This window comes from Acanthochromis polyacanthus, chromosome 1, assembly GCF_021347895.1.
Source record: "Acanthochromis polyacanthus isolate Apoly-LR-REF ecotype Palm Island chromosome 1, KAUST_Apoly_ChrSc, whole genome shotgun sequence".
Lineage (NCBI taxonomy): Eukaryota > Metazoa > Chordata > Actinopteri > Pomacentridae > Acanthochromis > Acanthochromis polyacanthus.
Window position 1 is genome coordinate 34,177,515 of NC_067113.1, and position 14,513 is coordinate 34,192,027.

The window sequence follows — 14,513 nt, forward strand, 5'->3', positions numbered from 1 at the left end:
TTTCTAATTTTTTACGGTGCTCTGGAGCCCCCTTGGCCTCCTGCTTTGATTGTGTTCCACCTTCATTAATCATTAACTCTGAGCAGCTGAACAGCAGAGAAATCACAAAGTACAGCTACGGTTTTTTTGCGCGTAAAATCACCAAGCAGGTTTTTATCATCGTTCTTATTTTATGACTGCTGAAGGAGATCGAGCGTGTGGCCTTTCATTCCGGGGTTTCCAGCTCCATATGTCCCGGTGACCCTCCTCCTCCTCCTCCTCCTCCTCGGTGCGCCGCCGCCGGGCAGCTCTCCAACCAGGCGGGGCCATGACGTCTCCAAGCGGCCAAACCTCCGGGCTGCTCCGCGCCGCTGCAGATGGGAGGAAATATCAGAGACACGCCGGGAATGAAGAAGTTCTGGGAGGAATACCGCGGAGGAATAAGCGATCTGCGGGTCTAGTTTCACTTTTTACGCGTTCTTGTTTCCCCTGCTTCCTGCGCTCTGCGGAGCGTTTTTGCGGCGGCGGCGCGTTTTGGAGGCGCAAAGACGCGACAGAAGTCCAGCTGATCTGCTGATCAGATCTCAGGTCGGTGCTTGAACTCATGTTTGTGGTGTTTTTTTTAGTTAAGAAAGTGTGAACGCAGACAGAAACACCTGCTTCAAGGTGATTTTTGCTCAGGCAGCTGCAGGACTTCACTGTTTAATTCATGCAGGATGAAGTTTAAAACGTGTTTGTCTATTTTGGTCTTTATGTTGGAGTTTTATTGCAAAAAAAAGTCTCATTTAATTGAGTTAAACCATCAACTGTTCTCTTTAAAAGCCATTAATTTATATGAAGCTCCTTCAGATATGACTGCAGCTGGTTGCAATGTGCAGAATTTGTTTTTTTATTCACAAAAACAGTTTGTGGAGCTTTTAAAGCCATTTTCCAAGAATGTTTTGCACAGTTTCCCACTTAAATACAGTTAAATGCTCATTTATGAAAACAAAAAAGGGATAGATTCAATGAATTTCCTTCTAACAAAAGGATTAAACTCAAATTTTCCACCCAAATCTTATTTATTTTCCTGTAAATGCAGGAGATGTTCAGTTGATCCGTGACTCAGAAGCAACACAATGAATGAAACTCGTTTATTTCTGCTTCTGCTGCATTTCGTCAGTCTGGGTTTTAGATTTTTCATTTACGCTTTCCAGATTCAGTCTTCTCCTGCCTGTTTTCTGGACGTCTTCTGGTTGCGGTTACGCCCTAAAATTTCCATTTCTCCAAGCAGCTATCAACTTTTTATTCATGCTGGTTTAAAACACAGCAACTAATTTATCTAGAAGAGATAAAGAATTGATTGTGGGAGGGAAAAACAGCCTTGATTCATTCATTTTGAACCCTGTTGGCTTCATATCTGTCCTGTGTTTCAGCCACAGATTGACTGTTCGATTGAAATTTCCATTTTTCTGAGAGTTTTCTGACTTTTAATCCATGTTTGCTTAAAAGAACCACTGACAAATCAGTATAAAAGACTTCAAGCAATGTTTTGTGGAAAGAAAACCAGCCTGGATTCATTCATTTTGAACATTTTTGGCTTCATATCCGACTGAAAATCCTCCTTCCTTTGTTTGGCTGCACCTCCTTCGGTCCTGCAGATGAAAGGAAGTTGAGATTTTTTTTTTTTTTTTGCAGCAAAATGAAAAATGCTTTAATTAAACGTTTATGGAAAGTCATCGAGCAACTGAAAGATCGGTTTGTGGTCAATTTCAGCGTCTTTAATCGATTAAACATCCCCAATGTGAACATTTTCATTCATATTTGGAAAAAAAAATGCTACAAACCACCAAAAAGGAGCTTAAATGAATGGAAACGTCTCAAAAATAGTCAATATTTTGCATTGGAATGAAGCTATGGAAGTGTGTAGAGCGGATAAGTGGCGTTAAATTAATCTTATCCAGAAAACTGCATCTTCTTTCCGTCTTTTCTCGTGTTTAGTTTGCAATTAAAGGTCTATTTCATAAATGATTTTATCTGTTTCTTCAAAGAATTTCATGTTTTTCTGCGGCTGGCCGAAAAAAAAAACTTGCTATAAATCCCCCCCAAAAAGAGCTTGAATGAATGGAAAGGTATCAAAAATGGTCAATATCTTGCATTAGAATAAAGTTGTGGAAGTCTGTAGAGAGGATGTCCAACAAACTATGTCTCATTTCCATCTTTTCTCATGTTTAGTAAAGAAAAAAGCCAAAAAAGTGCTATAAACCCTAAAAAGAGCTCAAATAAATGGAAATGTCTGACAACTCGTCAACATTTTGCATTAGAATGAATTTATGGAAGTGTGTAGAGAGGATAGCCAATGAACTACGTCGTCTTTCCGTCTTTTCTCGTGTTTCGTTTGCAGTTAAAGGTCAGTTCCATCAAAGGTTTTGCTGCTTCGTCAAAGAATTTCATGTTGCTCTGCAGATGGCGAAAATGGCCAAAAAAAGTGCTTCAAACCCCAAGAAAGAGCTTGAATAAATGGAAAAAACTGGTTATTTCGCATTAGAATGAAGTTATGGAAGTCTGTAGAGAGGATATCCAATATGGTACATCTTATTTCCATCTTTTCTCGTGTTTATTTGACAATTAATGGTCAGTTTTATCAATGATTTCAAATATGTTCATGTTTCTCTGCAGCTGGCAAAAATAATGTGATAAAACCCCAAAAAGGAGCATGAATGAAAAGGAAACATGTCAAAACGAGTCGATATTTAGCATTAAAATGAAGCTATGGAAGTCTGTGGAGAGGATAAGTGGCACTGAATTAATCTCATGCAACAAACTACGTCTTATTTCCATCTTTTCTGGTGTTTAGTTTGCAATTAAAGGTCAATTCTATCAACTGTTTTGCTGCTTCTTCACAGATTTTGATATTTCTCTGCAGCTGATGTGCGTCAAAGATGAGAAAAAGTCCAGCATCAGGTGTAAATCTGTGCGTTCAGATCAGATTAGCTGCTGCTGGAGGTTCATACGATTTCCGTTTTAAAGGTGTTTTGCCGTGTATTTTTAATCTTTGCCCGGCGCTGCTGATTGGTTTATCGCTGCTCGCTGAGGATGTGATTCAGCAGCCTTGAGACGCTGTAGGTCTGATTTCCAAATACCGGATTCCTTCTCCGCTGGCCGTCGACTCCTCGGCGGGGGAGTCGGAGGTATGTGGAGGGGAGGAACGGAGGGAAGTCCTGCCGCCGCCACAAATAAGAGCACGTCCTCTTCCGCTCGCTTCCCAAAGCATTCAAACCCCGCCAAGGTCACGGCGCTCGGTCCGATCACATGGGCGCCCATTGAGATGGAGAGGAAAGCGGAACTGAAATAGAAAGAGGATGGTTTCTAGTTGGAGAACAGGGAGGAAGAACAGGAAGGAGGAAAAGTGGAGGAAGAACAGGAAGGAAGAAGAGCGGAGGAAGAAAAGCAAAGAAGACCAGGGGCCTCATTTATAAAACATTGCGTAGGATCCATACTAAAATTTGCCTACGCCGAAAATCCGAAATGGGCGTATGCCCTTCACCCCTGATTTATAAAACTGTGTGTAAGCACAGCTGCATGCAATTTCTTTATAATCACACACCAGCTGGAAGATTGCACAGGTGGATCCACCTCACATCCCCCCCCACAACACACCCACATTTTACCATGAATGGTCAATGCAAAGTAACTCATGAATGTATCTGAATATAAATAAGCTGCTGATCCACGGCATTTTACACAGCGCCCCCTGCAGTCTGTTCACTGCTGTGCGTCAGCACTGTCGGCCACTTAACGCTGGAAGGAGCCGGAAACCCCCGAGTCGTCAGCTCCTGTGTCTGTACCGGGATGGTGTGGTTTTGGGCGGGTGGGTCTGTCTAAGACGGCCCAGTTCAGCACATAGATCCAAGAGTACTGCTCTAGGGAATCTGAATCGGCTTATTAGCCAGTCATCGTCCAGGAAATCCCCGTGACCCTAAAATCTTTCTCCATTCTTAACGTGATCTTCCAACAATGCCAGCACATCCATTGTGCCACATTACGCACGGCTGTCACCCGCTATTTATCCGCTTGATCAGCGATTGGACTGATTGTCACATGCCTTTTCCAAATTAGCAATCAATCAGTGCCGCTCACCGCTCTGTATCATTTGAAGATGGAAGTTTGATATATGAACATAGTTCTGCAAATACAGTCGTCGGCCGAATGGTGCACAATATGAACATCTACAACAACGAGGGTTTATGATTATCCGACTCTACAAGTCTAATATGTGATAACAATAAAGGTTTGAGATCAATCTGGTTTCAATTCACCACTTCACCCTCCAGCACTGCCGTTCCCTCTGTCTCCAAAATGTTCTTAAGCAAGCATCAAAGTTGGCGCACCGGTGCGCACATTCTCACGCCAAGTTTGTTTTAGAAATCACAATGTACACAATGTACTGTTCTTCCTTCCTGGGGCCTCATTTATAAAGCTTGCGTACGCACAAAACAGGACTAGAAAGTTACGTACGCCACTTTCTACGCAAAGGTTGTGATTTACGCCACTTTCTAGCCCTGTTTTGTGTGTAAGCAAGCATCAAGAATCAAGGTTGGCACACATTCTCACGCCAAGTTTGTTTTTATAAATCACAACCTTTGCGTAAAAAGTGGCGTACTCCACTTTCTAGTCCTGTTTTGTGCGTAAGCAAGCTTTATAAATGAGGCCCCAGGAAGGAAGAACAGTAAATTAAGAACAGTGGAGGAAGAACAGGATAGAAGAACGGTGAAGGAAGGAACTTTGCACAATTTACAAATCACCTTTCAGTTTTGTGACAATTGAAGATAAAATAAGTAAGCTTTTTACTTTTAATTGGTTTTCATTTCTCAGTCTGTAACCAACCAATGAATGGAGCCACAAACCAGTGATGTCACATCGTAGCAGTTTCTTAGTGATGCTGAAGAAGAACGTTTGGCAAAATTAGCTAAGAGTTTTGAGAAAAAATGCGTCAGTTTAGGATATTTATGCGTTTTCAGACTTTGTTGACTAATCACAGCAACTTAACTGTATTTTAAACTCGCGGTCGACTTTTGTCAGAATCAGTTTATCGCCGATTAGGTTTGCAGAATATTACACACTGACAAATAGAACATTTTTCAGCATTTTTTTTTTTTTTGTAGTGGAAAAGGGCATGTTTTGCAAGCCAACAGAATTTTAAATAATAGAAAGCAATAAAATTACTTAATGTGCAGAAATGTGCAAATTATTCACCTGTAAATGTGCAAAATTACAGTTTGTAGTGAAGTTTGTAGTAAAATATGTAATAAAATCCAATAATCCTGAGTCCACCAGTAACCCAAACATCTGTCCTATTGAATTTGTTTTTATTTATTTATACACACAGTACTTAAACTTCATATTTACCTGTAACTGTTGCAAATAACAGCACAACTTTGCACCTTATTTCTGCTAGCAGCATAATTAGTAGATTCTTTTGCACATTAATATTAGTTTTGTCATTTTTCTTAATTTGATCATATGTGAGCTCCTGGATACTTTGAATTTCCCCAAGTTGATGAATAAAGTTTGTCTATGTATCTAAAGAAACTTTTTGGCTTTTTCAGTGGCAGATGTTGATTATTTTGAAGAGCTTAGTGTCAGTTTGACGATGCTTTGTTAAACTTTAACCACTTATCAATGGATTCCCTGTGATGCTAGTAGTAAAGCTGTTAAAAGAGAATCTAAATCCTCATGTTAAGGCTGCAGGTTTCTTCTGAAGACACAAGCGACATCTGAAGAACCTTTATGGCTTTTTTGTGTCAGATGTTGATTATTTTGAAGAGCTTGGTGCCATCTGCTGCTTGGTTTTGGGGCCGGTTGAATCTATCCGGTTGAATTTTGACCCACTGGTCAAACTGACATGAGGTTTGTGCCACGCTGATTTTTACAGCCCTCAATGCTGATTATCTCCAGGTTCAGTCAGCGGTTTATCATTCAGCCATCTGAGGTTTTGTACGAATAAACATCGGATGGGACGGAAAACCTCGTAGCACCAGAAGGACCCGTGATTTAATGCCTTTTCCATTGTTTCTCGATACATCTTTGTCATTTGAAGCTGCAGGGAAGCAAAACTTTGACTAAAATTAATTAAACCTGCCCGGTTTCTGGAGCTGGTTGAAATAAATAGAAACTGAGCACTGTCTCGAAGTGCAGGAAATAATGAATTGGCATTATGTGTTTTATGATGTTATGCAGAAATAATTGAATTAATGGGTCATAATTAAGGAGCTTGTTTACGTTTTAGCCTCTTTTTTTTGATGTATACATGTGCATTTCATGTTTTTTCAGCACAAAAACCAAAACAGGAGACGTTTAACGTGGGAAAAGCATTAATTTAGACGTGTAAAATCAACAGGAAACGGTTAAAATGTAAAATTTAATGATGAGCAGGTCTCTGTTTTGATGCTTTCTTTTCATTTCAGGACAATAATGTGGAATAAAATGTTGTTTAATGGCTGAAGAAGAAGAAGAAGATGGTTAAAGAAGTTCAGGCTGTTTGCATCTTGAAGCTTTAACGAGGTGTTCTGCTGAGATGCTTTAACTGTGTTTTCTTTATAATGAGAGTCTTATCAGTCACCGTGTCTCGGTTTGATTGTATCTCCATCGATAACAAACGGTCGCCTGCGGATGAACTCTTTCTTTCTGGATGTTTAAAAGGGTTTTGGGTCATCGGAGGACAGCCGAGGTTTGTGTTGATGTTGTTTGCTTTGGTTCTAATTGTACATTTAGTGCCGCTGCCGCTGTGAAGAGCATCCGAGGACACAACCGCAGATTTAATTCAGATGTTTCTGGTGTAAACTTTGGTTTGTGTTGATGTTCTGTTTGTTGAGTTGGTTTAAGTTCATAGGGGCAAAAACCAGGAAAACCAGGGAGGCTTCAGACTGCGGCTAAAGAAGCTAAACTGACATTCAAAGCTGCAGTGATTTATTCAATTTGTGTCAAATTTGGTCAGTTTGAGTAAATTTTTAGATGAAAAACATCATAAAATGTGCAGAATTTGTCTTTTCTTTCTATTTATGTGGTAGCAAACTGAACATTTTTGGGTTTTGGAGATTATTAGCATGTTTTTGGGAGGTTTTTTTTATTACTAAAAGCAGTGTGATTGGATATTTCTGAAGACTTTTGTGATGTCAATTTACTGATTCTTTCTATTTATGTCCCAATAAACTGAGTATTTTTGGGTTTTGGACATCATTAGCATGTTTTTTTGGTAGCCATGTGTGCAGAAATTGGTGAAAGTTGCTGCAAAAACTAAAGACTTTTGTGATAATAGTCATCATGATGCTGCCACCACCGTGGTTCACAGTGGAGATGGTGTGTTTGTGACAGTGTTGGCCAAACACGATGTATGACGGCTAAAAAGCTCCATCCTGGTCTCCTCAGAACAAAAAACCTTCTTCAGGTGTCTTCAGAGTCTCCACATGTCTTCTGGTGAACTCTAGTCCAGATTTAATTTGAACTTTTCCCATCAGAGTCTTTCTCTTTGTCTCCCTAAAGCTTTGACTGGTAAAGAACAGTCAACAGTTGTTGGATGAACAGTCTCTAACATCTCAGCTGCTGAAGCTGGAACTCCTTCAGAGGAATCATAGGAGTCTTGGTGGCCTCGATCACTAAGGTCAAGGTGTCTATATTAACCTTCCTTGGGAGAAACTTGTCTTAAACTAGTCTCTTTCTAGTAATTCCTTCAGAGAAGTCATAGGTGTCTTGGTGGTCTCACTCACTAGTCTCTTTCTTGCTTTGTCATGTGAATCTGGTACCAAACAGTATTTATCCTAAAGAATCCAGGTCTTTTTCAAGTAGAACCACATTTTCAGTACATTTGACTACTCTGAACATCCTCAAACATAGAAATTCAACACCTGATGCTATCAGTTGTTTCATGTCAGGAATTTATCACTCTTATATCACGTTCTCTGAAACATTAAAGGCTCCAAAAGGAGATGAAATAGCTTTGAATGGATGTTTTTGGGGTTTTTTTTGGTGCTGCAGTAGTTTTTGACGGAGCGGCAGCAGTGACAGCTGACAGGTAAAATTACTCTCCGTCCTGACTCTGTAATCAGCCCGTCCATCCTGCCGACGCCTTTCGCTGCTCCGTCCAGCTCCCATGTAATCTGCCGACCTCTTCAATCCACCACCGCCTCCCTCCTCCAGCGGCTCCTTGTTTCTTTGTGAGGCCCGGAGAATGAAGGACTCGAGGCCGACTAATGGTTTCGCTGGGGGTCTTTGTGCTTCGGTATGTGCTGCTGGCTGGGAGCCTTGTTCCAACGGGAGGAGGGCAGACGCCGCTTTATCCACCACAAATAAACATGTTTTTAATACACTGTGCGCAGGAACGCATCGTAGTTTCATCCACCGTTGGGCTTCGTGATATTCCTTGTTGCTGCTTTGTAGAACGGCGGCTCTCCGGAACATTTCACAGATTGAAAGTGCTGATTTTTATTTAAGTGCTGCTCCGACAGATGTTTTTGTTCCTGACCTCATCTACTGTCGTCCAAAGGTGGCAAAACTGAGCTTCGTATGTGTCCAGAAACAGAGAGTTCCCTTTATTGTGAGGGGAAATATATCTAATGCTTCCATTGTGAGCGGGGTGTTGGACGGCGTTTGTTTTTCTGAGTGGTGTTCCAGCTCCCGTGTGGGTTGTTCATTCATGAAACACCACGCAGCGCCAGTTTTATTTCAACATTTTCTTGGACCGAATGTCGAGATTCGTGCACTAATTTCTTCTCCTTCTCCAAATAATTGATGAAGTTATGCAACTTGTATTTTTTTGTTAATGTTTTTCTTTCTTGTCCAGAACAGGTCAGATGGAGAGCAGCACTGGAAAAATATCAGTCAGTTTCGTCAAAGATTATAAATTTCAGGTTTCAGCGATGGCACTCATTCACTTAAAGATTAGCATAGAAAAACTGACTTTCATGCAGGATTTAGAGGTGATAAATTATTCGACAACCCTTCAAACGCCAAAACCCACCAATCGCCAAAATCCCAGCATTTATCAGAACAGGAAACTGTGAAAACAGAAAGAATTTCAGTTTCAACTTGTGTGTGAAGAGCAGTTCTGTGAGGAAAACTAACCAAATCTAAGCTTTATATTGTGATACTTCATCCAAATTAAACATTGTCTGAGTTGCATTTGTTCATGAAATGAATCTAAAAATCAGGGTTATCTGAGGTGAAGTGTGTTTACAGTAGTACCAAGTTATCCTTTTATTGATTAACCCAATACTTCTGAAGCTGATGTTTGATTTATGCTAGTTCTACAGTTGCAGTTGGAAGGATGCTGCCGAGCTAAAACAACATTTAGACACTATTTAATCTCATGAGTTCCCTCAGTCCTGGCAGCTGGTTGTGCCATTAGTGACATTTCCACGCTGCAAAAAGTTTAAAACGCTTAATGAAAACGTCACTCAAAGTATCCTTTAAGGAGAGATTTTAACAGTATTACCAATAATCTGGTTCTTTTATTGAAGCCAACACATTTCTGGCAGGTTTTACCTTGAAATTAGAACCTCATAAGCCGTACAACATGGTCTGGTTTTCTAGATATTTTTTGCAGCGTGTCCTCAGTCAGAAACCTTTGACCTGCTGTGAGCTGGCGTTTTTTTCCTCCATATCTCCAGGATTGTGAAACAATCTAAAAGAGCAGTTTTTAGAAACAATTGTGAAAAACAGAATTCTTTCATGTCAAAGTGAAAACTGTCACTTACATGTCAAACATTAAAAAAACAAAAACTAGTAACTGCACAAATATTTAGTAGGTGAACCTTTAGCTTCAGTTCCATCTTTGATCTGTTGGTCTGAACATCTGGATGCTGAAGTTTTACCTCATTCTACTTTATTAAACTGATCAAACTCTGTCAGGTTCCACAGGGATCATGAGGGAACAGAACTTTCTCTAATTCTCAGTTGTATTGAGGTTGGACTCCAGAACTTCCATCCTGTTCTCTTCAAACCATTTCTGACGATCTTTGTCTGTTTGCTTCGACTCATCATCTGGATGGAAAACTGGTTTTCTCCAAGTCTCAGTTCTCTTCAGACTACATCAGGTTGTCCTCCAGGATTTCTCTAGACTTTGCTGCATTCATTTACCCTCTACCTTTACAAGCCTTCCAGGACCTGCTGAGGAACATCATGATCCTGCCACCAACGTGCTTCACATCATGATGCTGCCTCCATCGTGCTTCACATCATGATGCTTCCACCACCATGCTTCACATCATGATGCTTCCACCACCGTGCTTCACATCATGATGCTGCCACCACCGTGCTTCACATCATGATGCTGCCTCCACCATGCTTCACATCATGATGCTTCCACCACCGTGCTTCACATCATGATGCTGCCTCCACCATGCTTCACATCATGATGCTTCCACCACCGTGCTTCACATCATGATGCTGCCTCCACCATGCTTCACATCATGATGCTGCCACCACCGTGCTTCACATCATGATGCTGCCTCCATCGTGCTTCACATCATGATGCTTCCACCACCGTGCTTCACATCATGATGCTTCCACCACCGTGCTTCACATCATGATGCTGCCACCACCGTGCTTCACATCATGATGCTGCCTCCACCGTGCTTCACATCATGATGCTTCCACCACCGTGCTTCACATCATGATGCCGCCACCACCGTGCTTCACATCATGATGCTGCCACCACCGTGCTTCACATCATGATGCCTCCACCACCGTGCTTCACATCATGATGCTGCCACCACCGTGCTTCACATCATGATGCTGCCTCCACCATGCTTCACATCATGATGCTTCCACCACCGTGCTTCACATCATGATGCCGCCTCCATCGTGCTTCACATCATGATGCTGCCTCCACCGTGCTTCACATCATGATGCTGCCACCACCGTGCTTCACATCATGATGCTGCCTCCATCGTGCTTCACATCATGATGCTGCCTCCACCGTGCTTCACATCATGATGCCGCCACCACCGTGCTTCACATCATGATGCCGCCACCACCGTGCTTCACATCATGATGCCGCCACCACCGTGCTTCACATCATGATGCCGCCTCCATCGTGCTTCACATCATGATGCTGCCACCACCGTGCTTCACATCATGATGCTGCCTCCATCGTGCTTCACATCATGATGCTGCCTCCACCGTGCTTCACATCATGATGCTGCCACCACCGTGCTTCACATCATGATGCTGCCACCACCGTGCTTCACATCATGATGCTGCCACCACCATGTTTCACATCATGATGCTGCCACCACCATGTTTCACATCATGATGCCGCCACCACCATGTTTCACATCATGATTTGATATTTTATAATTATATATTAATTTATCCACATCAAAAATGTGTTGTTTTTTTTCAAAAAGGTATTTGTTCTTTTACAACGTGACATACAGTATGATATAAAATTGCAATTTTGCTGAGATTAAATCAGAACATCGACATTTACAGATATTTGCTGTTATTATTATGGATTTTACACTTTTAAAATATTTTAGTATTTCAGCATTTTTTGTGTAATCTTTTGTGTGTATGTTTTTTTACCGTCTTAAAATCAGAATAAAATTAATATTGTCCAGACAATTGCAGTCATCTAAGAGGAATCATGTATATAATTTGTAAATCTGCAAAATAACATAACTATTGTCATATTTTCCCTGTTTTGTTAGATTTCAAATATCCACGATATAAAATTACAGTTTTACTGAATTTAAATCAATTAAAAATGCTCTTTTCATGGTTTTTGCAGTTTTAGAACATAACTAATTTATCATTTTTTTATAATTTTATTTATTTTTCTTGTAACTTGCTACCTGAAGTTTTTTTTTTTTATGGATTTTGATGTATTCATGAAGATCATTCTTAAAATGGCGGCACAACTGAATGAAATTCTTCTTAAAATGAGAATGTATTAGAGTGGATTTGCTTCAACTCCGCTAAGATTTTCTTATTTTTCCCCTTTTTTTGGACCGGAGCCCTAATTTTACTAGTTTTGATAGTTAATAACTGATCCCCATCAGCGCTCCTTTAGGCGTGTCGGTTTAAAGACCAGATTGTTGGCGACGTGAGCATCACAAATTAAAGGAGGCGTCGCATTAAAAACGTGTCCTTTCACCTGCTGCTGTCTGGTGGTTTGCCATGGACAGCTGCCATCAACACCAGTCAGTCCAAAGCTCAGTCTTCAGCACAGACTCTCCAACTAAACAGTGACTGGTTAGAATCCACTCAACCTCCACAAGTAAGTCGACCTTTTCAACGCATTTTAAATCCTCATAAAGTTCTCCGGTGCGTCATTGATCTTCTGTTGAAACAATGTTTAAATCCAGGCGTTCGAAAAGGCACGATTAATTAAGTAAATCGAGGTTCTGAGTGTTGAATTCTGGCAAATCTGAGAGAATCTTCAGGCGTAAAATGTCAGGATGTAGGCGGTTAGTTTTACTATAATTACTCCTATTATCATGCATCTTTGTGTTTACCGTCTGCAGAGGTTTAATTTCCTGAATCCTCCCTCCGGCTCGTTGTTTAAACCTTGATCAGCTCGTGTTTTAGCTCACCCAGTTTGATCTTTACGGACAGAATAACATTTTTATCCAGGGATTTTACGCCAACAACCTTTTCCAGATGCTCAAAACAAATCCAACAGCGGAACAAGCTGAACGTTGCGACAGGAAGCCAAATCTGGTTTTAGTGCTTCTTGGAACATGTTGTTAGGTTTTTGTTGAAAGTGGAAATTCTGATACTTTATTGTGCTAGAATGCTCACTAACCGTAAATTTTTATCGGCTTGAACCCTGTTTGAAAGTTTTCTTGCCATCCAGTAATCGAGCTTCAAACCAACTTAAAGCCGCGGATTTGACTTTGCACCACTAGGGGGCAGCATAACTCGGCAACAAGGTCTTGCAATGGCATTGTGGGGGTTTAGCTAGCAACGGGCACCATGACAAAGACTTCTGTGGTGCTTAATGACCAAATCTGAGAGAATCTTCAGGTGTATAATGTCATGCGTCTTTGTGTTCTGCAGGAGTTTGAGTTCCTCAATCCTCCTTTCCGACTCGTCGTTTAAACCGATTTTCACGGACACAATAAAGTTTTTATTCAGCAATTTACACCAACATCCTCTTCCAGATGCTCAAAGCAAGTCCAACAATGGACAAACTAAACCTTATGAGCAGAAAACAAATGGGGTTTTGGGAAGTTTTGTTGTGTTGGTGGAAAATGTGGTGCTTTTTTTGTGCTAAAATGCTCAGTAACCTTAATTTTTTCGAGGCTTTTGCCCTTTTTATTTGAAGGTTTTGTTACTGCTTCAAAATACCTCAAACCCAACAATTTTAGGTATCTTTTGCACCACTAGGGGGCAGAATAACTTTCCAAAAAAGTGTGGGAAATGGTCAGATTAGTTTATTTTGTTTTAGGCCCAGTTGAGCCCCGGATGCAGTGATGCTGCCCCAGTAAAACGGCGTCGGTCTCCGGCTGTTTATCTTGTTTCCCAGATTTTTTTTTGCGCATTGTGAAAGCTGCTCATCACATCAGGCATCAGCTATGTTTCAAAGCTCAATCTGGGAAGTATGAGTCCTTCAGATAACTTAAACTCACCAGTTTGCCACCAAATTCAACACCTTAAAAACTTAAATAAACTCAGAGTTCCAACTTCATCCTTAAGGCGGGTAAACTGGCACCTATAGGTAGTAGTTTACAACTGATAAATGCTGAAGCTGCATCTGTAAATCTGTGTTTAATACTCTGATTAATAACATGTGGAGGTTTAACTTTTGTCAGCTCAGCTGTCCGGCTGGTGCGTCGTTTATCAGTGACAACATCCAGATTCAGGCACAATCAAAGCTGCATTTCTAGGAATCTTAAATTCAGCTGGGTTAGTACTAACTCTAACCCTTTTTTTGTCAAACATTGAGTCAGTTTGAAGAAGTTTTCGGTCATTCTGGAAACATTTCTAGTTACTTTGGACACAAATAACGTTGTTTCCAGCTGATCCAAATGATTGAATGGATCCAGCAGAGGCCAAACTTTGAACTATTTACTTTTTACAGTAGAAAAAAAACAGTGAAATAATTCCAAACCAGTGTGATATTGTGGCCCCATATATTTCCTAAGAAAATACAGTCTTTGGTCGACATGTCACCAACTTCTGAGGCTCTAACATCAGTATGCTTTGATGTGTGGGTAGTATGGCAAGACAAGGTTCCAGTCTTTTACTGTTTTGACATGTTGATGATATTAGTCCAGCTGAACAATTCCAGGGTCATTTTGGACAAGAGAAGGTTCCACTTTTTAGATATTTAGACTGAACGTTGATGTGGACTCGTTGGTTGGACACCAACACTTGCAGCTTGCTTTTACAGATTCACATGCAGTTTAGATAAAACGTTGTGAAGTTTCTCTGAATTCTGAGTTTGTACGTCGCTTCGCTCGAGGCCACTTCGACCCGACCTCAGATATTAACAGATTATTGATTGATCTGCTGCCATTATTTCACAGCAGCTTTAAACTTTGAAAGTTCTG

At 40.8% G+C, this 14,513-nt stretch overlaps 1 protein-coding gene across 2 annotated transcripts in view; it reads left to right on the forward strand.

Moving 5' to 3' along the window:
- The first annotated feature begins 329 nt into the window (after nucleotides 1–329).
- The window catches only part of esr2b (estrogen receptor 2b), a 44,071-nt gene continuing 29,887 nt past the window's right edge, over nucleotides 330–14,513 (forward strand). The window contains exon 1 of one of the 2 annotated variants that reach the window (XM_022191872.2): nucleotides 330–567. The gene's annotated coding sequence lies outside the window, so the exon portion shown is untranslated. Of the gene's footprint in view, nucleotides 568–12,123; nucleotides 12,236–14,513 lie in introns of those variants that run through there. The other variant, XM_022191871.2, reaches the window with a different exon arrangement.